Genomic DNA, 23,055 nt, shown 5'->3' on the forward strand with positions numbered 1-23,055 from the left:
GACAATTATTTACGCTTCCAAATGGGGAGATTGAATATTTAAAGATTTTAAATGAGCGAGCATCACTTGGATTAGAATGGATAAATAAATAAATAAATCCTCGTGTTGAGACACACCCTGGTTGCTACTGTCTGTAGAATAACTTGTTACAGCTGCAGTCTTCGCCTCCGTCTTTTATTGCCCGATAGTGCAGAAGAGGACGATTAGAGAGGTATATTATCATATTTTAGCACCTCGGGCAATAAAATAACATAATCAAAACATAATCTGGATGCATTGAAAACTATTAATATGAAAAAAACTCTGGTATTATTCACCCACATAGGTACATAACTCCTGTCCATGCACATCTACATATTTTTTTCGCATTCCCAAATAATATTATCGTCAGCATTTTAGAATTCGTAGAATTCAGCGTTCCGGGAATAATCAATGTTGATGTGTCATATGGAACTGCGCTGTCCTCGCTTCCACTTATTTTGAATCGTGATAATTGCGACGTCGATGTCGAAACTGTCTTATCTTTGCCATAAAACAAATAAGGAAAAGCAACATATCGCTGCATGTATGCATTTATGAGTTAACAAACGCGGTGTATATGTATTCTTGTAAATCAGAAATATCTTGTCGTCCCATAAGGCTTCTGGGTAATCACTTGCCACGTCGGGAAACTACATTGCCAATGACCTATTCTCATTCGGCTGCAAAACATGCTTGTATTACTTACTATGCTTCACTAAAATGATTTTACACAGGGGGTCCTTGTAGATATAGCTGGCCTTGCGTTTATATTGCATGCATGAGTCTATAGCAATGTGTATGTTAAATGAAAAATCCTAACAGAATGCACTGCATGGGTTTCGTGAAAGATAAGTGACTGATAGAGGCCTGTCGCTCAATTGGAATGCATTTGTAGCGGTAGGAATGCACCTGCCATTGATCCTTTGACAGCAAACGTTATGCCACCTGTCAGCTATTGTATATCCTAGCTAGGTAGACATATCAGCAGTGTGACATGTGTAGGAAACATGGCTCCACACAATGTCATATGCCCATACCTGGAGAATTCAGCTGTCACATGTTTCACATGGGAATCATGATATGCCTGGATTTCCGGGTGTATTAATTTTGTCCATTGAAATGCTGTTATGAATCTAATTTTGTATGGATACGGTATGTAGTGTTTGTATAGTGACCTTTTTGCAAAATATCTCAGCCAATACTAAAATATCTCAAATAAACAATCACGCTGTGGTTGAAATGTGTTATGTTTGGAATGGAGGAAAGGAACTCAGCCCCCCCTTATTCACCAGCTATGTTCCAATCGCTTAGTAGCACGACTTACAAAAGATCATAAAAAATGTTCTTCGACTGTGTATGTGATATTATTTCATATACATTTTTTAGTCTATTCAAATGTTCTGAGAGTTTTGAGACATTGAGCTTCAAAGATTCCAAAGTGAATGGGCTCCAAGCAGATACAAATGTCAGTTAGAACCTTCCAATTCTAGCTCACGATTTGTGAAACTTACTTGTCTTACTGGTCAATTTCATAAACATCCAGCATGTCTGTTTGAACACGTTTCCTGGGCTCACAGCTTCGGTTAGACTGCTGTTCTCGCCCCTGAACGGCAGTGTGCTGGACACGGCTGCTGGGATTACAGTATTGCCTCGTGTACCGCTGTGAGCATGGCTTACGGTGCTCCATCACGACTGGCCCCCAGGGGCCACTGCTCCGGGCCGCACGCTGCCCTACATGTCGATCAGTCACGGCTCTCATCCGAATTCTGCTGCGTTTGCCTCTGCAGGGGGCTGCCCTTCCACCCTCAGCCGGGTGATTGGCGTGGCGGTCAACGAATCCTCTTCGGCTGCTGGGAGAGCGTTCTCGCCGCCTTATATCATGGCATTATATAGATATGGTATTTCGAGCTAAATCGCCCGCTGAGTTTGCGGCGCACCTTTCTGAGCAGCGTGTTCCGTCGCCGGTCCGGAGACCGTTACGCGAAACCGTGACGGATCCCGGGGGTTGAACGGCGCACGTTTTTGTCGCCCGGTTTAATTGCAGTCAGCAGGCGCCCAGGCGCTGGGGCGAGCTCCGTTCGCCCTGGATTTCTCCATTGATGTAAATGCGCGACTGGCGGCGGGGCACTTTTGAAGCCGGGTCTCCTTCTCGCCAGCGGAGTATTAAAAGGCACCTGAAGCGCTGTCTGCGGTTCTGAAACTCCCGCCTCTATCCAGAGATAGAGGCTCAAGTTGAAAGTTTGTGTGTATTAAGAGATCCAGGTCTGGCTGGGCTGTCTCTGATAACATGTTCCTGGGCCTTATCACAAAAAAGACAGGCAACAGTGTGGAATCTCCTAGGCCCGGGTGTCTGGAGATAGAGGCAGCTGCTATCCTTCCTGCTTTGATTGGTCAATGGCGGCTCTCTCTCCCGGCTCTGCCCATAATCGCAGGCTGGCGCTCAGGCAGCCGTGAATCCACAGCAAGCCCAACAGCATAATTTATTCATCCGGAGGACATGCTCTGGTCTGGGAGGAGTTGGGCAGGGCTACAGGAGACATAGGGCTGTGGCCTGGTGGCTGCACTGATTGTGATGACCCCCCCCAACACACACACACATACACATTGTCTGTCGGTTCTTGATAGGAATTCAAAGGAATTGTTCCTGCAGGGGATGTGATTAAAAAAACCATGAGAAATTAATTTCCATGCATATTAATATACAGTACGTGTAGTAAAATACCAACAAGTCAACTACCCTTTGAGCCAGATGACATGTGCAGTAGATCAGCTCTACGGTGGACATGAAAGTATAGACATGGGAGCATCTGCTTCCTTAAACACGATTCATAAGTGATATAATTTGTTATTTTTTGAACGGTGCATTGACACAACTGAGGTGGGTGTCTGTAACCGCAGCCAAAGCAGAATCTAAAATCTTGACTCACAATAATGATGACTCATAAGCAATCAATGTGAACCGCATTGCTCGGTGATGTGTTGATGTGTGGAGGATCAGTATCCCAGAACCACACACTGAATGTCCAATACCAAAAATTTACATTTACAATACATTGAACCATGTATTTTGTAAAAGAAAATGCATTTATATTATGGTTACTTTCATAATGTGTTGCATATTAACTATAGCTTTCATATATTATTGAAATTATATGTGGAATACATACACATCGTAATAGAATAAACCTTTAATAATATTATACAGAATATGTAGTATAATTACAATATATATCAAGTATATATCAAACCACCTGCTTCTCGTGGAAGTGCAGCAGTTCTTGCATATTTTTCATGCATTTTATGTTCTCTACTGCAAATATATACCATATCTTTGGCAGGAAAGATATATGTGTGTGTAATGTGCGTATATATAAATATGTTGATATATCTTTATGCCTTTTATATCATTTATCCGAGTAAACCTTGAGAAATATTTAATTTCTAATTCTTTGTGGCACGGGAAGCTTGTTATTACGTCGTCCCTATCACCGTGACGTTTCTGACGGCTTCGGGGGGAAGTAAAACACGTCTGGACGGGCAGGGGAAAATGAAGAGCGGGTGCGCTGAAGGGGAGCCGATAGACCGAGGGGGTGCGGGAGGGGGTGCGTGTCTTTCTGCAGGGAGAATATTAAGCGAGCTGTCAGAACCAAACCCCCCCTTGCCACCCGCCCGAGCCACACATTCAGGTCTCGGCTGTCCTCGTGTTGCCTGTGCATGGAGAGAGCCGGCCTTAATTGGCTGACTACAATCCGTGTATCCACATTTATTAAGAAGCAGCCGTGCTGAACCAGAGGGAATGTAGGAGAAGGCTCGTTCGGAGGGATCTACGGGATCAGTGCTGGAAGGGTGTATTCATGTAGCGTGCTTGCCCTTCGCCTGCTCGCTGTGTTTTCCATGTTGTATTAAGACTAGCTGTTTTAGAAATGCAAAAGCATAGTTTCACCAAGGAGCCACCGAAGGTACAGATTGAAACATGTATTGTTTATTAAGTTGACTGTAAAAAGTAATAAGTAGTATTGTAAACAAAAGTAAATGCCGCTATAACATTATCCCCAAAGGACATCTGAAAAGAAAGAGCAAGGATAGCAGAAGGGACCAATGGAACAGTCTGAAGAGGTGGCTCTATTGGCTGCATCAGGACATGGTACGGTTTAGCTTTCCTGATAAATGATGTGATGCAGAAGTTAAGGCAAAAAAGATTGGGGGGGAGGGGGGGGGGTAACATGATTGACTTGTAGGCACCCTGATGTTGCACAATGGAGAGGTCTGGCTGTTGTGTACTATCAAGAGCAGGGATTAACTCTCAAATTCAAATGAAGACATTCTTCCTTTCTCCTGGGTAATTATTGCTACTGGTAGGCTAGACTGTCTTCATTCCTGACTCCCTGGTAAAGAGAGAGTAGAAACCAGCAGTTCTTGGCCATTGAGGAACGTGAGTTGCCTTGTCTAGAACATCACCCTGATCTAGAGCCTGGACTAAAAGCTGGTTTGAGTAGGTGATGATGAATAGGCAGATTCTCTAGATGTTGTACTGGAAGAATCTGCATACCCAACATACTGCCATGATATTTTCAGAGAGGGACAGTTCAAGATCCTCAAAATTCCTTGCAGATACTGTGGTGCCCTGCAATGTGTGTAAAAAGTCTAACAAGAGGGGGATGACCTGGGAAGCATCTCAGCTTTAGTCAAGTTGAACTTTAGGTTATAGTTTGCCAGATAGTAGCAACGGGACATGCACAGAGACACCAGTGTATGGAAGGTTGGAAAGTTGGAAGGTTGACATTTTGCAGAGTGGAGCTCCTCACTGACCGCAAGGGTCTGGGAAGTCATTTTGAGAAAAAATTACAGTTGGCTGAAAGCAGTATTTTCAAGGGTTTTGGTGAGAAAGGGAGGAAGAGAGACAGGGCCATAGTTCTGGATGATGATGAGTTAAGAGCGTATTTCCTGGGAGGCAACACAAGATTGAAGGCTGCAGGGACACTTCTGCCTCGTTAGAGGAGATAAATGAGAAGATGTCAGGAGAGACTGAAGATGGACTACTGGAGGGGCTTGGGCACGGGGTCTGGAGAACAGTTAGATGGACTGTGGCATAGCAGAATTTGAGGGAGGTCAGCATCCGGGTGGACAGGGGTAATGAGTGAGGTGAGAGGGATGGTTGTATGGGGAGAAGATTAACTGATGCGTTCGACGACTCCACCATCTCAAAGGAGTTGCAGATGTCAGCAGCCTTCCCGTCAAAGGAAGTACCAAAGTCGTCTGCAGTGAGGGTTGAAGGAGGTATGGGAGGGGGGAGGTAGTTGAGGAGTGACACTGTGTCAGTGATTAGACCTGAGCCACTAATGATGAGTAAATTAAAGTAATCTCTTTTGCCTTTTGTCTGTCAGATGCGTAGACAGAGGGCTTTGGCAAAGTGAACAATCCCCTCCAGCTATCACTGTACACACAACTGATAGCACAGAATTATGATTGCGCACCAGCAACGAGCATACAGATTTGGTGTTATTGAGGCTTATATGCTCATTTTTATTGTAATTATGACTCTATGCAACCTGTCTGAAGCAAATCTGTGGCCTCCAACAGGGATAGCATGTACCAATTGCACAGTCCCGTAACAATCGTCCATCAAGTATATTAATTCAGTCCTGTTCACAGAGGGTTTTAATTCATGATAGTTTGGGCAGATTTTCCCCCATTGAAATGTCATACTCTCTAATGTAATATCTATTTGTGTTGCCCCTAAAAATGTCATAGAGGAAAAAACTAAACAAAAGTGAAATTTAGTTATCTTCAAGGTTGTACCTAGCCATTTCTGACAGGTCCATCTAAATGTCTTTGTCTCAGTTCAGCATCTTTTCCCTTGGGGACAACACATTGCATAGCTAGAGCCAATGCTAGAGACAATGGCAGACAGTATATTCAAATTGAAAAATATAGACTATAAAATAACATGCTGTGATCTGAAGATGTTTAACATAATGTTCTAGTTCGAAGAATCTGCACAAACTATCTCGGTGCTCAGCTCATTTGCATGAACTGCATCTGCAGGGTTTGTCTGAGGACACAGCCACAGCTTTTGTTTCCAGTGAAAGATGTTGCTCATAGCCTTGAGTCGAACTAAAGGGTACTAGTACCTTTACCATTACAATAAAAGCAGTGTGGACCGTCATTTATTGAAGCCATTTTGACTCCTGCGGTCTGTTCTAATCCATCTTGCACAGTGCAGCTGTCCAGACAGGGCGGACCACAGACGAAGAGAACAGCAAGAGCCACCTTTCTCTGAGAACCCCTCCTGTGTGTTTCCTCAACCAACCTCCCTCCCTTCTAGTTCAGAAAGAGCTGTGCTCCTTCCCCTTCAACAGTATCTAGTTGCTCTAACCTGTGTGAAGGAAGGTGGGCAGCCTGTGGCCTAATAGCTAAGGTACATGACTTGGACGTGGAAGGGTGGTGGTTCAAGCCCTGGTGTAGACACGATAAGATCCACACAGCTCTTGGGCCCTTGAGCAAGACCCTTTTCTCTTTTTCCCTTTTTCACCACATTTCTCTAGGGAGGATTGGTCTCTGCCTGGTTTACTCACTGTAAGTCGCTTTGGATTAAAGTGTCAGCAAAATGACAAATTATATTATTATTATTATTATTATTATTATTATTATTATAAATGATAAAAGATACCTATTACAGAGGCAAAATGAAGAAACATGCGATTGGATTGAGACCACCAGTTCTTTATCGTTTATTGTAATCTTGCAAACAGCTTTGAGTTGTCAGAGAGGAAGCTGCAGGGTGAGGCATCGCTTGTTTTGTTAAATGAGGAAAGGGTGCTGTTATTATGGTGATATTTGCTCTCTTTCTCACTCTCTCTCTTTCTCTCTCTCTCTTTATATCAGGATTCTTTACCAGTTCTTCCTGGAGGCCAGAATTGTTTTCCCAAAACGCTGCCTTCAGGCCAAACATTTCTCACATGCTATTTATAAAACTGCATAAATAAGATATACTGTACATGTGTGAAAGCAAAGTGGATGCCTGCTTAATGCATAGCTAGTACTCCATTATTCTCTTACAAATGGAGATATTGATACTGGATATGCATAGATAGACACAGTCACAGGGGCTTCTCTAAATGATAAAATATTATGCTAAAATATACTGCGGTATTTATTTTGCTTAACCAGTGGCTTTGTGCAGAATTGTGTGACTCATTTTTATCAAGAGGATATATCTATTGAAACAAAATATTGAGATTCAATCTTACAATTCTCTCATTATCTCTTCCCTAACCACTATGTGACATTATCATTCAGGTATTGAAGATGTAAACTTCACCCTGTCATTAAAACATAATTAAGGCACCCACACACCTGTAAGGAGCTGGAAACTGCTCTATTGCCACCTGAGAGTCTGTATTGTCTAATGAAGCTTTTTTTTTCCTCCTCTCAGTCAAAGCAGATGAAAAACATTCTCTCACGCTGTTTTATTCAGCAAGGACTTATCAGAGAAGTGTATTCTGTGGTACAGCTGAGCATGTGTTCCATCTGTTCTGTGAACACAGAAGCCAAATCTTGCCGTAATTGGACACTGAATTGTATCTGCGTATGCCCATGATTTGACTATCAATAGTATTATCCATACTCCAAAGAGAGGAAAGAGAGCTTGACACTCGGCAATTGACTTAACACGAAAACAATCAAACTGCAAGTTAGATAACGTCAAGGCCTATTTGCCTGGATTCAAGCAATCTTTTTAATTAACATTGATTTTCATATAAATGTCTCCAATTGCTTTTTTCTTCACAAGCTAGTTCTGCAATTGCCACAGTTAATTCACCAACTTGTGTGAAGAAAAGATGCCTTTTACAAAGTCAAAATTAAGAACACGCATCGATTGAATTCACACCACCAGTTGTTGTTTTCTGTAATCTTGCAAACAGCTTTGACTTGTCTGAGCTACCTGGTGAGACATCACTTGTTTTTTTTTAATGAGGAAAGGGTGCTGTTATTGAAGTGACTGAGGTTAAGACAAGCATTAAGAAAAGCATTCTCACTCTCTCTCTTACTCTCTCTCTCTGTCACTCTCTCTGTCACTTACTCTCGGTCTCCCTGTCTCTCTCTCACACCCCCCCCCCCCAGCCCTTTCCCTCCAGGATCTGGAAAGCACACTTTAATTATAGATCAGCAGCGGTGATGGGTTACACAGCTAACTCTACCACTTTCAGGGTCCTCACACGTACAGCCCCGCAGGGCTCTTACCAGCTACTCTCTTTTCTTCTCTTCTGTTTTTTTTCTTCCAGCATTTTAATGAGATCCTCCAAGCACCTTTAGTAAATATTCCTCCAGTACATCCTCGCAAATAAAATAACTTTCTGTTTTTGAATGAGCAGCTGTGTACCAGCTGGTCATCCGCTAATACTTGGGCAGTGGAGAGTGTCGGAAGTATCCAGCTACTGAGATTTTCAGTAATTCTTTAGAAACGCATTATACACCAAACATTATTCATTTAGAATTTCTTAATATAATGGCAGTTCATCAACATCCTTCAGTAAGTCCAATCATCTTTTAAACTACGATGTTGCCTCAGCTTCGGGGTTTATTATGCAGAACATGGCTAAATTTATCTGAGCCGAAATTCCGATAACCATGAAACATTGTTGATAATGGTGGTTATTTGTCTTTGTAAGAAGGAAATGTCATCCATAAAAATAATGTGGGCTGCACTTTTTATGAATGTCAAAATGCAATTTCTGCAGATTAAAAAAGATCAATTGTGATACAATATGTTTTAAATTGCACCTAATGATTGGAAGTGTAATTTTTTTCAGTGTAAATGTACATGATCTGTAGAGCTGAATTTTTGTATTTCATCCATTATTTGTCACATTCATTACATTTATGTTTCTTTCCTGTCACATTGCATTTTCTTATTAACTGGATGAAAACCTTCTATAGGAGTTAAATCACATTACAGAGAATTGTCTGCTCTAATGAAAGAATATTTTATCCCTTAGAAGCTTTTGTATTATATAGTTGATAGTTGAAATAAAAGGCAAAGGTACGGAAAAATAACATTTAAAAATAGAAAAATTATAAAACGGGTAGGATAAATCTTGCAATGCTTCGTAACAGTGATACATTTTCTATATACCACCACTGTGCGTTCTAATGCTTATTTACAGTTCTATTCTTTTAAGTATCACTCCGCAGTGAAGCTGCCGTACAAGTCAAAAGCACGTCAATCACCTTGCAACAATGTTGCCCAGAATTTGTAAGCAAATAATCAAATGAGTAGACCTACACAACGTGCTCCCACTAATGTTTTGAGGTTTGAGGAACATGACGAGTTGGTGTTGACTTGGCCTCCAAATTCCCCAGATCTCAATCCAATCGAGCATCTGTGGGATGTGCTGGATAAACCAGTCAGAGGTCTTGTGGAGTCCATTCTTCGGCGGGTCAGAGCTGTTTTGCCGGAGCAAGGGGGACTTACACAATATTAGACAGGTGGTTTTAATGTCGTGGCATCATGTAGTCATCCAACACTATTAAGTGGCTTCACATGTAGTTTTCATTTTTGAACACGTGATTTTATGGCAAATGTATATTTGATGGCTTGGTCACCAGAGGTTTCACTCAATTTGTTTGAATAAACATGAAATGTGTCAATCAGTCATGTGTTGAGGTAAATACAAAGGATGTTTTGAAAGAAGAGTGTATTTTGTTCTGCCATACTGCCATACATACTTTAATACTTACCTTGATTCATCAAACTTTTCAGGAGATCATGTGCATAAATAGATAAAATAGTGCTATGTCATCAGCTTAAAAGAAAATCCTGTCCATCTGTAACTGCCTCTTACAGTTCATAGCCTGTGTGGCACTGCAGTTGGACATTTTAATACATAAATTTCTCTGGCAATTAAAATATTGATTATTTAGCCTCGTCTTAAAAAGTCACACAGGAAAAGAGCAGGATTTAGAAAATGTGTGGACACTAAATTTTATTGGCTGACATGGACCTCACTGACTCATCAAAGGGGGGGTTTTACAACCCACCAGTAAACCCACTGTAGAAGAATCACCATGGACAACCCACACAGAGCGCTCTTTGTAGTAATATCTCCGGCGAGATATGTTAGCACACCCTGTGTACACTCTTTCAAAAATCATGGCAAGAATTACAAAAAAATATTGAATTATTATGGTCCCCTGAGCTACCCCAGTGTATAGTTACTTAAAATCATTTTAAGTCAATTATGACTCACAGCCTATGGCAACATTCAAAATGTGTATTGTTCAGGGATCAATGCCGCAGGGCATTTAGGCCTTTACTAATTATGAATATAATATAATACTACTGTTCATATGCAACTCATTTGCTGCAGAAACAAATGTTCATTACTGAGTCTAAACTGCCTTTCTTTCTAGATCTTTCTGAAATGCATGTAGGGATATATACCAGCTATATATGGAGTCTTCAACCTCTTTTTTTCTTTTCAGTATATTTATCTTTTCATGACAGTGATGAGTGAGTTTATATTGGCCATAAAGCAGGTACTATCTTAGAACAGGTTACTGGAGTTTCCCTCTGCCAGATGAATCCTGGTGGCAGCGGTCAAACTGACTGACAGTTCATTCTACCTGAGTGAGCTGATGAAGCCATACTCTAAGACAGCGCTACTCAACTCCACGTCCTGTGGGCCGCAGCGTCTGCAGGCATTTGCTTCAACCGTGCGCTACACCACCTGATTTCACAAATTATTATACTCATTATTATTATTATCTGCTTGGTTCAGATAATCAGTTAAATAATGAAAGCAGGTGGTGTAGCGCATGGTTGAAGCAAATGCCTGCAGACACTGCGGCCCGCAGGACACAGAGTTGAGTAGCGCTGCTCTAAGGCATGATTCTCAGATTCATTAACCAGGAGGAGATACAGGATCTCTCCTGGGCTTACAAATGCTGAAAAAAGATGAAAAGATCTATGTGGTTCACCCTGTTAATGCATATGGTCCCACTTATGTTTTATGTTATAGTACCATGACAAATACACTCAGTGACCACTGTATTAGGTACCTGTACACCAGCTTAATAATGCAAATGTTTAATCATCCAATCATGTGGCAGCAACTAAATGCACAAGATGTGGTCAAGAGGTTCAGCTGTTTTTCAGACCAAATGGGGATCTATGTGGCTTTGACCGTGGAATGATTGTTGGTGCCAGACAGGGTGGTTTGAGTATCTGCAGATACTCAAACCACAGAGAATGGTGTGAAAAACAAAAAACATCCAGTGAGCTGCAGTTCTGTGGGCAGAAATGCGTTGTTAATGAGAGAGGTCAGAGGAGAAGGGCCAGACAGGACAGGAAGGTGACAGTCATGTCCACGCATTACATCAGTGGCACAGAAGAGCTTCTCTGAACACACAACGCCTCAAATGACACATAATATCATACTTTATGTAATGGTATTATCATATGCAGATGATAAAACCAGTTTTGGGGATACAATTTCATTTCTGGGTGGCTGTTTTCTTGAATATCAGAGTAGACAATATACATTTCAAATTCTTCATAATTTTAATGAGTTCTTAAGATTTTTAATGGAGATAGGTGGAGGACTCTCTGAATGCCTCTGTCATATAGCATAGCATATAGTCTGGCAGTCCCGAATAATCGAGTATGGGTAGGACTGCAGGTATTTCAAGCACACATACTGTCACGGTTCACACATGAATGCTTTGCCTGTTCCGAGCCCAGTGTGTGTGCAGGTATACTCCGCAATGTCAGGAGTCCTGTGGCTTAGGTTTGCTGCTTTATCGAGTGGAAGGCCAACTTATAAAGATAATCTGGAGTCTTTTTCATTTCACATCTCATTGCGCTTGTGTGTGACAGCGCTCTTTCACTTTGACGGACTGGTAGAAGCGGCTTACTGGCAGGTTTGATCTGCTATTCGGGTATCGGGTTGGACAGCCTGTAATGGGACTAACTGATCATCCCATTTATAACAACGTTATAAACCCCTCCCTTTCCTGGAACCATCCGAGCAATGCTTTTCATCATAAGCGCAATCACACTCGCCTCTTATTGGATGAAATTTGTTAGATGGAGGTATTTATGGCCAATTAAACGCCACTTCTGTTTTACATTTGAGCAGTAAAAACTGACTTGGTATCTTTAAGTGTGCTGTTATGTAATATAATTTATGACAGCCAGTGCTGAGCTTCAACAGGGTTCCAATTTTGAGGTGGGGTAGGTGGCATGTTTAAAAAATAGTAAATTAGTAAATATCTGATACACACTTCAAGTTCCTTTTCCAGAATCTATTATACTCAGTCTATTTTTATGTGTGACTAAAACCTTCAATACAGTGACATTTTAAATGTAGACTTGAAAGCAAATGAGTGATTTACATCCACTTACTGCAATATTCAAAGGTCTGTTCAGGAAATTCAATATTACATTTTACAACTGAAGAAATATGTGGCTGTCACAAAACCTATTTCTTTAAATCAAGATAAGCAGATTTATTCTTGACAAATAATAAATATTTCATATGAGTACAATAGGCTATCTGTAGAAGTATTACAATTTCAAAGTTTTTCTAAATAATACAGTTAAATTTGAACTTCTTTCGTGTATCAAATGTCCTTGAGTTCCCAGGCTTGAGAATCTCTCCTGAAACATCTAGCTCTTGGTCTTACAGTTCACAGAGTAGAGGCCAGTAAAAGACTGTTATGGTTTAAGTATCATACAAAATATATTACAATTAAAGACTGCTTTGAAACAGATGTTATGTAGTAAAAAATAGATTATGAAATCTTGATACGTTTTTCATTAATATGCCGTGATGTGTTTTATTGCACATGTTTTTTTACAAAGCCATCATTCAAAATAAATCTCAGTTACTTTATTGCTCAGATCATATAATATTACAATACATTAATAGTCTTTAATCTAAATAGTAAAACTCAGTCCGTATATTTTACATACATTTAATTGGTTTGTATGCTACTCAATTGTTGTTAATAAACAAAATGAAACATATTTTATACAGTCCAGAGTCAATCTCTCTTTTATACACAATTGATCACACTTTTGAATAATGACAGCTAAAGATAAGCAGAAAACATCAATAATATAAAAATGCTTTTGCAGTATTGTTAGGAAAACTAACTTTTGATCAGTACCTAGTGTTGTGTATCATTACTTTATATCAAGACATTTGTATCTGTCAAATAATTATTTTCTGAGTGCCTATTTATTATCTAGCTTATAACTGCCTATGTTAATATCTGTTATTTTCTATATTCTCAAACAAAGGAAATCAAACTCTACAATGATCTAACTTGAGGAAGGAGGCTTTGTAAACAAGCTTTGAAATGATGTCTCCTTTAGCCATGACATTCTTTCAGCATTGGCTACCTACTGGGAACATTTTCTGTCAAAACCTTGGTTTTTTAAACCACAGAAATCACACGCAGTATAATGGACCTTTTTACTGGCAGATGGGTAATATTAGTCAGAAACAAATCTTTGTGACATTTTTGGGTTCAGGCACACATACTTGGTCTGCTCTGGGGCTCTTTGTACTTTCAAAGTTGAAATGCAAGATGCAAGACAGTCACTGTGCAAGATGATATGTGGGCACATATGCAGTAGCCATAAATCAAACAACTGTATCGGAAATTAGTAACAGGGTAGAAAATACCCTGAATAGTGATAGAGAGAGCTAAGGTCTTGTACCATTGTCTGTAGTAATACCTGCTTTTTTTTCCAATAGACTCCTTGCTTTTGCAGTGCCGTCATATGTTATACCATTGGGCTAATGATATTTTACTATTTTATAATTAAATATCATGACATATGGTGTACCCTTTCATCCCAGTTGAGTGAATGTAATCCAATGGATCTGTCATATGAAACATCGTCGCTGATACTCAACCGCTACAAAGAAGCAATTACATTTCCAATAAGCTTTAGATGCCTCCAGTGTCCAGGGAACAACTTGATTCTACTGGCGCAACTACCATCAACTGCATGAAGCATTGCTGCAGTGGGACTTCTGCTCCAAATGGCAATGCTAAGGTCAGCAAGTCTTCTGCCCAAACCTCAATATTAACAATATCAGAGTTTTAGCTTTCACCCATAAAATCAAATCTGCCTCCAATATGCTGGTCCATAAGGCTGCATAAAAATCTCTTTGAATTGATGGTCTCATAACAATTTTATTAAAGGCTGTTCGGTTAAAGAGATTCTCCAAATTTGTAACTCAGTGGTATTCATGGTATGGATTATTGGAAATGTAAGTGTGAGGGGTGGACTTGGGGGGGAGGGGGGAAGGGGGTTCATCTTCCAATTTCAGCTTCAGCTTGTATAACTCAGGAGGTTCAAATTCACAGAACTCGAGAACACTTGAGACAGAAGGAAGAGTGCTGCATCACCCCGGTTCGGTTTCAAACTCTCAGGCGATGTTTGATTGCGGCTCAGGCTTGTACAGAATTATCTGGATGACAGAATCCTGTTAAAAGGAGCCCAGCTGCTTCGACAGCCAAGCGGCTCATAGTGTACCTAGTCCCGCTGAGGATGAAGTCTGTCGTATCCCAGCATGCCGTGTGCCATTCCTCCTTCTGTAAGCTTCTGAGAGTATTAGTTTCTCTTTGATTGCTCTCGTCTCTGCTGAAGCTAAGTTGTGGGTCCAATACTCACAATACTAATCTGCAGTTAAGGGGCACCCAATGTTATGTTCTTAATATTATTTAAATATGAAATTATTTTCCAGTTAACCTGGTAGGACAACTTAACTCAATTAAATCAGTTTTGGCTTGGGGAATCAAAGTTGCTAGAAAATGAACGCACACACTGTAAAGATGCTCGTTCCTAACAAAAACGTGAGCCTTGCAGCTAGACATTTGAGCCCTGGTCACACCTTTGCCAGAAGTCTGCACTGACGAGGAAGGATGGGGGTAAACCAGACTCTCAGAGGAGACTGCTCTCTCCTCAAACCAAATCAACAAACCAAGAATGTACTGATCTCGTTCTCCTCTGATGAAATGGGCAGTAGACCTATATGATTGTCTGTTGTTCAGACAAAATGTCAGAATTGGGAAGAAATATGATCATATGACCATGAAATGATTGTTGGTCTTTAAATATTTGATGATTAGGAGAGAAGATGAGGAAAGCAATTTTTGACCAGAGGATTACCACCCCAACTATTGAAAATGTACCATAGTGAGTACATTTTCTTTTCAGGACCTTCTTTTAGGACCTTTCAAAGGCTTATACCGAGGTAATGGGCAGAGGGGGTACAGATACTGACATATGGGGAATACTACTACTACTACTACTACTACTATAAATAATTATTATAATAATAATAATAATAATAATAATAATAATAAGGAAGTAGAAAATGTATTAATTTCAAGTTCTTTCCAAGGTTCTCTGCAAAGACCAGGCACATACAAATTAGGTGAAGAAACACATTCATCTATGAAAGAAACATGAAATCAAAAAATCTAATGAAGTTAAAAAAAACAACCTATACAAGCTAAAGTGAAAGACAGTCATTGCAGAAGTCATCCAGTGGGCATCCGCTAAAAACCAAATAAAAATTAATGAAGGCTGAGGCTAAAAAGGCTCTTTAGAAAGCAGTGTTTTCCCTGCAGCTTTTAAAGTGGGCATTGTCAAAGTACAGACAGAGCTATTTGCCGTGTATCTGAAGTGCCTGTCCTGGTCTGATGTAATTACTTTGATTTTTGAGCACTTTTCAAGCAAGCTGAGAGCCTTTGTGCTTGAGAGAAATCAATAAACACGCTTTTTCATTAGGAAGGGATACTCCCTCGACTTTTTGTTCATTCATTCTTTTTTGAGCACCTTGTTTTTTTCGCCCGCTATCTGTTATTTTCTGATTCAGACAGACCCAAGAAGGGCAACAGTTAGGTATCGGAATGATTGTGATTTCTCAGCAGGATTCAGGGGCTCTAGTAAGATCGATGCGCTCCTGTTTATTGATCAATACCCCCATGGTAATGTAGCAACATTCAAGTCAGGGTAGAGTTAGGAACGGCTAATGGAAAATGCATTGCGCACTTTTGGGATCACGAAACTCACATTGATGTAGCAGTTTTTAACAAAACCCCCAAAGTACATATTGCTGCATCAAGCTAAACAAACTCTATTATGTTAAGAGTTTATGACTGCTTTTATTTTTGGGGTCAAATTGTCCCCAAAAATCATTTTTATGCGCAAAATTATTGCAAAAGAAACGTTTTGACACTTTGTGTGTTGCCTTCTTATTGTCTCCCAAATTACTAGCCTTTTATCCATAAATATGAAAAATCTGTGAGAAACACCTCATTTTAGAGCCTGAGGTACAGGAAGTGAACATTTAGCACCTGTAAGTGCCACCAGAAACATCCACAAATAAATCTGAGATAAAAATAAAAATTGTTGTATATTTTCTGACATTTAATACAGTTACAGAGGGTCAAAATACGCCCATACAACACATGCAAAGTTAGTACAGGACAAAGCATTATGTTTATTACATATTTACTATTTAATCCCACCAAATTAGAAAAAAAACAAAATCATACAGTATCAAGATGAAAAAAAGGTGAACTGTCAAAGACTGAATGGGGTCAAATTGATCCCAAACATAATATGGGGTTTAAATGAACATGTTTTGTCCCTCATGAATTAGGCGTGTCTGGTCCATGAAATGCAATTTTGTTTATTGCAAGAGAATCCATATAACTGGAAAGTTAATTCTTTTTGGACATTTAATAGGTTTTGTCACGACATAATTAAAATCTATTTAGAATCTTGATGGAGAGAAAAACAAGCAGTTACCAGTGATAAGGCATAATGAGGAGTTGAGTTTGTACCGTTTGACCTGTGCAAAAAGATGTAGCCGGCAGTTGGAATTCAAAATGGCTGGTGAGTCATGTCATGGAGTAGCTGTCGCAGTGAGAAGCATCCCTGCCTGTAATGCTTTGAGCTGACAGTGTAGCATAATGTCGGAATTGAGTGTAGAAATTGAGTCATGTAATCAGAAGGCTGCAGATTTGAATCTAGCTGTAGTACACTTTAGTGAGGAATCTAATCTGACATATTATGTAAGTAAACTGTAAGGTGCATTAGCCGGCTTTGTAGAAAACACGTTGTCGAGAGAATAAATACCTTTATCCTTTTGATGTCTTGCAAATTGTTCTCATCAGGAATGTGGTATAGTTGCATTGTACCAATTACATTGTTTGCTTGCACAAAATGTCAGAGAAACGTAACCAGTGAAAAGTAGAGCCCAGAAAATCAGTCCATGTGTTTAATGTACTGCATCGACTATGTCATTGTCCCTGCGAGAATGCACGGTAAATACTGCTCTCTAACAGAAACAGAAACATGTTTCCCACAGCTTTAATTGATTCTCCCAATAGTGTAATCTTTATGCACATCAGTGGTGGCTGGTGCCTTTAGGAATCGAGGAGGCTTTGAATTTGTGTGGGGGTTCTGTTTGTGCCTGTGTGTGTTCGCACCCATGTAGTTGCGTGTTCGGCTGTGTATGGGGAATACTGCACTTCGGTGACGTTTGGGTGACCTCTGAGGGAAGATGGAAACTCATAGGGAATTGCATGGTGAGTGGCTCTGTAACACTGAGACAAATACTGTACTGTACATGCAGGCAGAACTGACAGAACTGACAGGAGCGGTGGTCTCTGAAACCAATATTAAGAGTGATATCTTATCCCATCTGTGCACTGGCTCATTTGCGCTGCACCATATTCGACCCAAGTAGATCCAAGCTGGTGGGCACAGCTCGATTCACTTTTCTGTTATACTCCGTTGGCTTCTAGCAATTTGTAGATGTATGGACTTTTGGTTGATGGATGGCTGGATGATACATGACAAGCCAAAAGGAGCTGATTTTATTTCTGCGGCAGGGGTGTTGTTTTTTCTTTAAATAAAGTGCACATTTGGTGCTATAGACATAAATTGTTGACAGATGTAGGTGCCAAATGATCACAAAATAAGGCCGTGGTTCGCTGGCACATCCTTCTGGAAAAATTCAGGAAAAACTGACCACTGTTGACATAACTGTTAGATCCCAATTTGATTATAATGAAATCAGACTGTTTCTTGATCGGGTTCATGAGCTTGGATCACATTTGAACACGTGCAATAGCTCCAGCGTGGGTCCAGCACAAGTCTGGCTTGGCTCCAATGTGTCAGTGCAAAAGGGGGATCTGATCCTCGACTCTGATGTAAACAGTGATCTATATGAGTCTGACATAAGCAGTCATCTTGGAGTCTGATATAAGCAGTGATTTCTGAGTCTGATTTAAGAAGGGAACTCTGAGTCTGATGTAAGCAGTGATTTCTGTGTCTGATACTGTATAAGCAGTGATATCGGAGTCAGATATAAGCAGGAATCTCTGAATCTAATATAAGCAGTGATTTCTCAGTCAGTGATTTCTTGGTCCAGTCAGTGATTCCTGAGACAGTGATTTCTGATATAAGCAGTGACGTGTCTGTGGCTTTGCCAATGGATCCTTGTTTTGCCACCCACATGTTACAAAATAAGAAAAGGTTGTCACTAAAGCAATGGCATTTTAGAATAGGTCATTATCAAAATATCATTTGCATGGATTTTCACAGTGCAATCCAAAACATATACTTCAGGGACTGATGACCATAGAATCAGTCTCAACAGTCATCCCATTCAATATGTAATTGGAAGGCAGTGAAGTAGTACACAGTAGCTTACACAGAAACTGTTTCCCTTTGAACACAAAGGATAAGCATTCAATATACTTTGCCGTTTGATGATTTTACAAACAGCACAGCTCTAGATTTCGCTATCTATCCAATCTGGGGCAAACGACTGATCTGAACTGTGATATGCTGCCTCTTTATCTGAAACCTACCTGCTGCCAGTGGTAACAAATATAGGAACTAGTCATTGCCAGTTGAAAATAATGATAAACACAATTTAAGAAAGCATTTTATTGACATTAAAATATATATATATATTTAAATATACAGTACAATGTTGAAAGATGTACATAGCTCACTAAAGGTATGTTTCAATAGCATCATAACAATATATAAAAAGTAAGCAATGATAATTAGCAAGCTACCATCCCAAATAAATGAATCTGGGTAATTAGCTTTCCCCTATGGTGATGTTGGTGATATGGCTACCTTAACAAATGTCAATGACATAGAACTCTATATGGAAGGTCTAATGTCACTGCTTTTATACTAAGGGTTGAATGTACGTGCCAGTGAATGAAAATGTTACACTGCAAGTTGAGATAAGATGTTTTAGATTTTTTTGTTGTTTTATGGGAATGTTTTTACCACCGAGCAACACGGAAAAAGCATGAATGTGAAATGCATTTTGCAATATTAAGAACTGGCACTAAAATATAAAACAATGGAACTTTTCATACATTTTTAATAGGAAATATATATGAAGAAGACATCGACATATATTTGCCATATGTTTAAAATATATGGCAATATATCTTAAATGTATGCCAATATATTTTGTCAGTGTGGTATTTAACTCATATTGTGATAGAAGCCATGAACAGAACATATGAACAGAACTATTCTATATCTATGAATAGGCTTGCCATAGAGAGAGCTTGTTACCCATGGTCGTGGTAACCAATGACAGACAGAAAAAGCTATTCACACAGTCAGTGAATGAATCAAGTCTCCATTACAACATAACATGACAGAAGTTACGTTAGCGTGATAAAGGGCAGTAAAGGAGAATGTATGTCTTTGGAATGTGCGCATGCTATGTTAAAAGCAACCGGTCATGCAGTCAATGGCTGTCATGCTGTTCCTAAACCAGGAGCCACCAGAATGGAAAACTCATTTGCCTTGTGCAACGTTGTGCTACGAACAACCCCGCAGCAGTGATTTTCCGGGTCAAGATACTAAAGGATGCTTGTTTTTTTTCCCCCACAGCCTTCTGACCTGGTACCCCCCGTATAGACACATATGCACTCGCTATGTGAACAGAATCTAATTTAAACATGGAAATGTCAGGCTCCCTCCCTCCCCTCTCTCAGGCAGGCAGGATGGCCACTGCGGCAGACATATGGCTCATATCTCCTTTCCAGGCAGTCATCGTCGCTGTGGGAGTCATATATTTCAACAGTGTTATCATATCTGTGTGTGCGTGTGCCTGTGTGCCTGTGCATGTGAGCTTGTGTGTAAGTGTCAGTGTGTGCCTGTATTTGTGTGTGTGAAAGTATGTGTGTGTGAGGGGTGGGGTAAGAGAGAGAGAGAGGGCAGGAGAGAGAGGGAGAGAGGGGGAGAGAGCGTTTCCTGCATTTATTGAGGGGGAATAAACTGCATTTAGGTTGCTCTGGCCTCGCAATTTTTTCTCCACTGCATGGATGTGCAAGTGCCTTAGTGTCTTTATTATATTTATGACTAACAGAAGGTGTTTACATTATTGTATTGGGGTGCCAAATGTTCTATAATGGTTATGAAACAGGTAACAAGAGGTTGTAGGTTTTAAATGAGACTTCAGGTTAGGTTACAGGTTACTGTGTTGTCAGCACATAAACCCATAGATGAATGGAACGATGTGATTTTGTCCATGGACTTTGGCTACGCAAACAAATAAATTCCTGGTCTGTACGGTAGTGCCAAATTCAATACTTTCTGACACAGACAGTTATTCACAACGTAGTTTGAAATGATTGATGTTATTGATGCTTGTGAAAGAACAGAACAAGGGCTGTTTGAGGCTTGCCGCAGTTTCACCAAACAGCATGCAATCGAGCGTATTTACCGTCCCAGAGGTTTCTTGTTATTTGTGGCATATTTTATGTGTTTTATGTGCTCAAGAAAGGAGAGGTAATTTGGCAGGAAATGCAGCTGTACACTTCCTGGGTTGCCTACCACAGGGCAAAGCTATGTTTCATAGAAAGCTGGCAGGGCCCTCAATTGATCCAGTGCGGCAGGTCAAGAGGGCATGGTGTGCCCATCCAAAACTTCTGCTACACGTGAGCGTGCCGCTCCACGCCAGTTCCATTTCCGAAGCTCTGGCAGCACCGGGGTCAAATGCCACAGCTACGGAAATGCCCCAGCACAGGGAATTGTGGGACTGTGGGCCAGGGTCACAGACACTGATTAAGCCTAGTCCTAGACCAAGTTAAATTTTCAATGGAGGTTCTCCAAAACTCACTTTAGTACAGGATTATTGTAAATTTAATCTGTGTCCATGAAACCAGCCCTGTATGCCTTATCTGCATTGTGGGAAAGAAGCAGCTTTGAGATGCAATATGCATTCCTGGAAGACTATAAAGTATTATCTAGTATAATCTAGAATAAAATGACAAAGTTATCAGCAAGGTACAGGTCTGCTGAATCAGTTCTCAGTCAATCTGCGAGATAGAGCACCGAATGCATCCGAGACATAAACAACCACCCACCTCAGTGGAGTGATTTCTTTTCTTGATTTCAGCTGGATGGAAACTACAAACTAGAAAATATTTCGCAATTTATTTTAAGAGAGAGAAAAAACACATAAACCTCTTAAGACTATTTACAGCAATAATCAGCCAACTGAACAGAACCTCCTTTTCCCCTCCCCCACCTCATTTTAATAACATATCTGTCATTGTTTTACCTCCAAACAAATCTTTTGAGGGACTGTTAATCCCAATGCTCCCCTCCAGAAAAATAAGACTGCGTTACTCTAATCTTTTATTAATTGATTTATTTGCTTTATAAAAAAACAGGGCCTCATCCCTTGCCAGCCCTGAGTACTTAAATTTGATTTTCTGGCTGGAAGAGGATTATGCATCCGTGGATCATGTCTCTGACAGGGCTGCAATAAAGGAGAAGAAAGAAATGGTTAATCTTGCGGTGCAGTGGAGGGATGGGGGGAATTTGATGGGTGGCAGGGAAAGAAAAGCTTCACCCTTTCACACTGATTTTCTAGCTGTAGGTCATTGTTATTCTTCGAATCTACATTACTTTGGAGAAACAAGTGCCTGGTTGCAGTGTAGCAGTCTTAGTGCTTTAGACTGGATGGCAGAAATGCTGCTATATTTCACAAGCTGCATAGAGCAATAACCTGACTGAAGAGGCTCAATGAAGATTCATCAGCTCCATAGGTTCACAGGATCCAGTCCCCCGAACAATTGATTTTAATCGCGTGTATTTTCCTCCAGTGCAAAGATAGCTGTCAAGGTACTCAGCACTTGATATTGTTAGTGCTCTCTTTCACTTGGTGTTTTTTTTTCCATCAAAGGTCACTGTAAACCGTTTCTGTCACACCTTGTTAAAGGATTCTGAAGTTTGTCCCCATTCAGCTGAACAAATTGACCTGCTAAATAAGGGGACTATAAAACAGTGCGGCATTGGATAAAGTGCAGTGCGGCAGTGGATAAAGTGCAGTGCTCTGTCAGACTGTGATGGTTCGGTCCTGTCAGTGTTACAAATTTGCTCGATGGTGGTGCACTGATACCAGATTCCTTAGTATGAACCCTCAGTCAGATCTTAAATAAATATTTTTAAAGACTTATAATTATAATTTGTTTAACTTATATTAAAAATAAGGTCTTATTTTTATATGTTAATGAGGTTAAAAATTATTTCAATTTCACTAGTAATACCTTGTTGACTTTTTTTTTCTGTTATACTACATATTTTTCAGTTTGGCTCAAATAAATGTCTGTAAATGCACACTAGGTATGCAGGGCGTGAAAATACTGTTACCTACTGGTATCTATTTGAATGTTTTTTTTCTGGAAATGTGTTGGCCCAAGGTACCGCTCACATTCTGTACATTTTCTGTGATGCTGCAATTTTATTATAATGTCAGCAAACAAAAAACATCCAGTGAGCAGCAGTTCTGTGCACAAAAATATCTTGAGAGAGTTCAGAGGAAATGGGCTAGACTTGTTCAAGTTGACAGGAAGTAACCACGTTCCAACAGTGGTATGCAGAAGAGCATCTCTGAACACCCAACATGTTGAACCTTGAAGTGGATGGGCTACAGCAGCAGAAGACCA

At 40.2% G+C, this 23,055-nt stretch overlaps 1 protein-coding gene across 1 annotated transcript in view; it reads left to right on the top strand.

Moving 5' to 3' along the window:
• LOC133128468 (ras-related protein Rab-6B-like) overlaps positions 1-23,055 on the top strand; it is an 83,235-nt gene that overhangs the window by 1,079 nt on the left and 59,101 nt on the right. The window lies entirely within an intron of this gene.

This window comes from Conger conger, chromosome 5 (assembly GCF_963514075.1).
Source record: "Conger conger chromosome 5, fConCon1.1, whole genome shotgun sequence".
Taxonomy (NCBI): domain Eukaryota; kingdom Metazoa; phylum Chordata; class Actinopteri; order Anguilliformes; family Congridae; genus Conger; species Conger conger.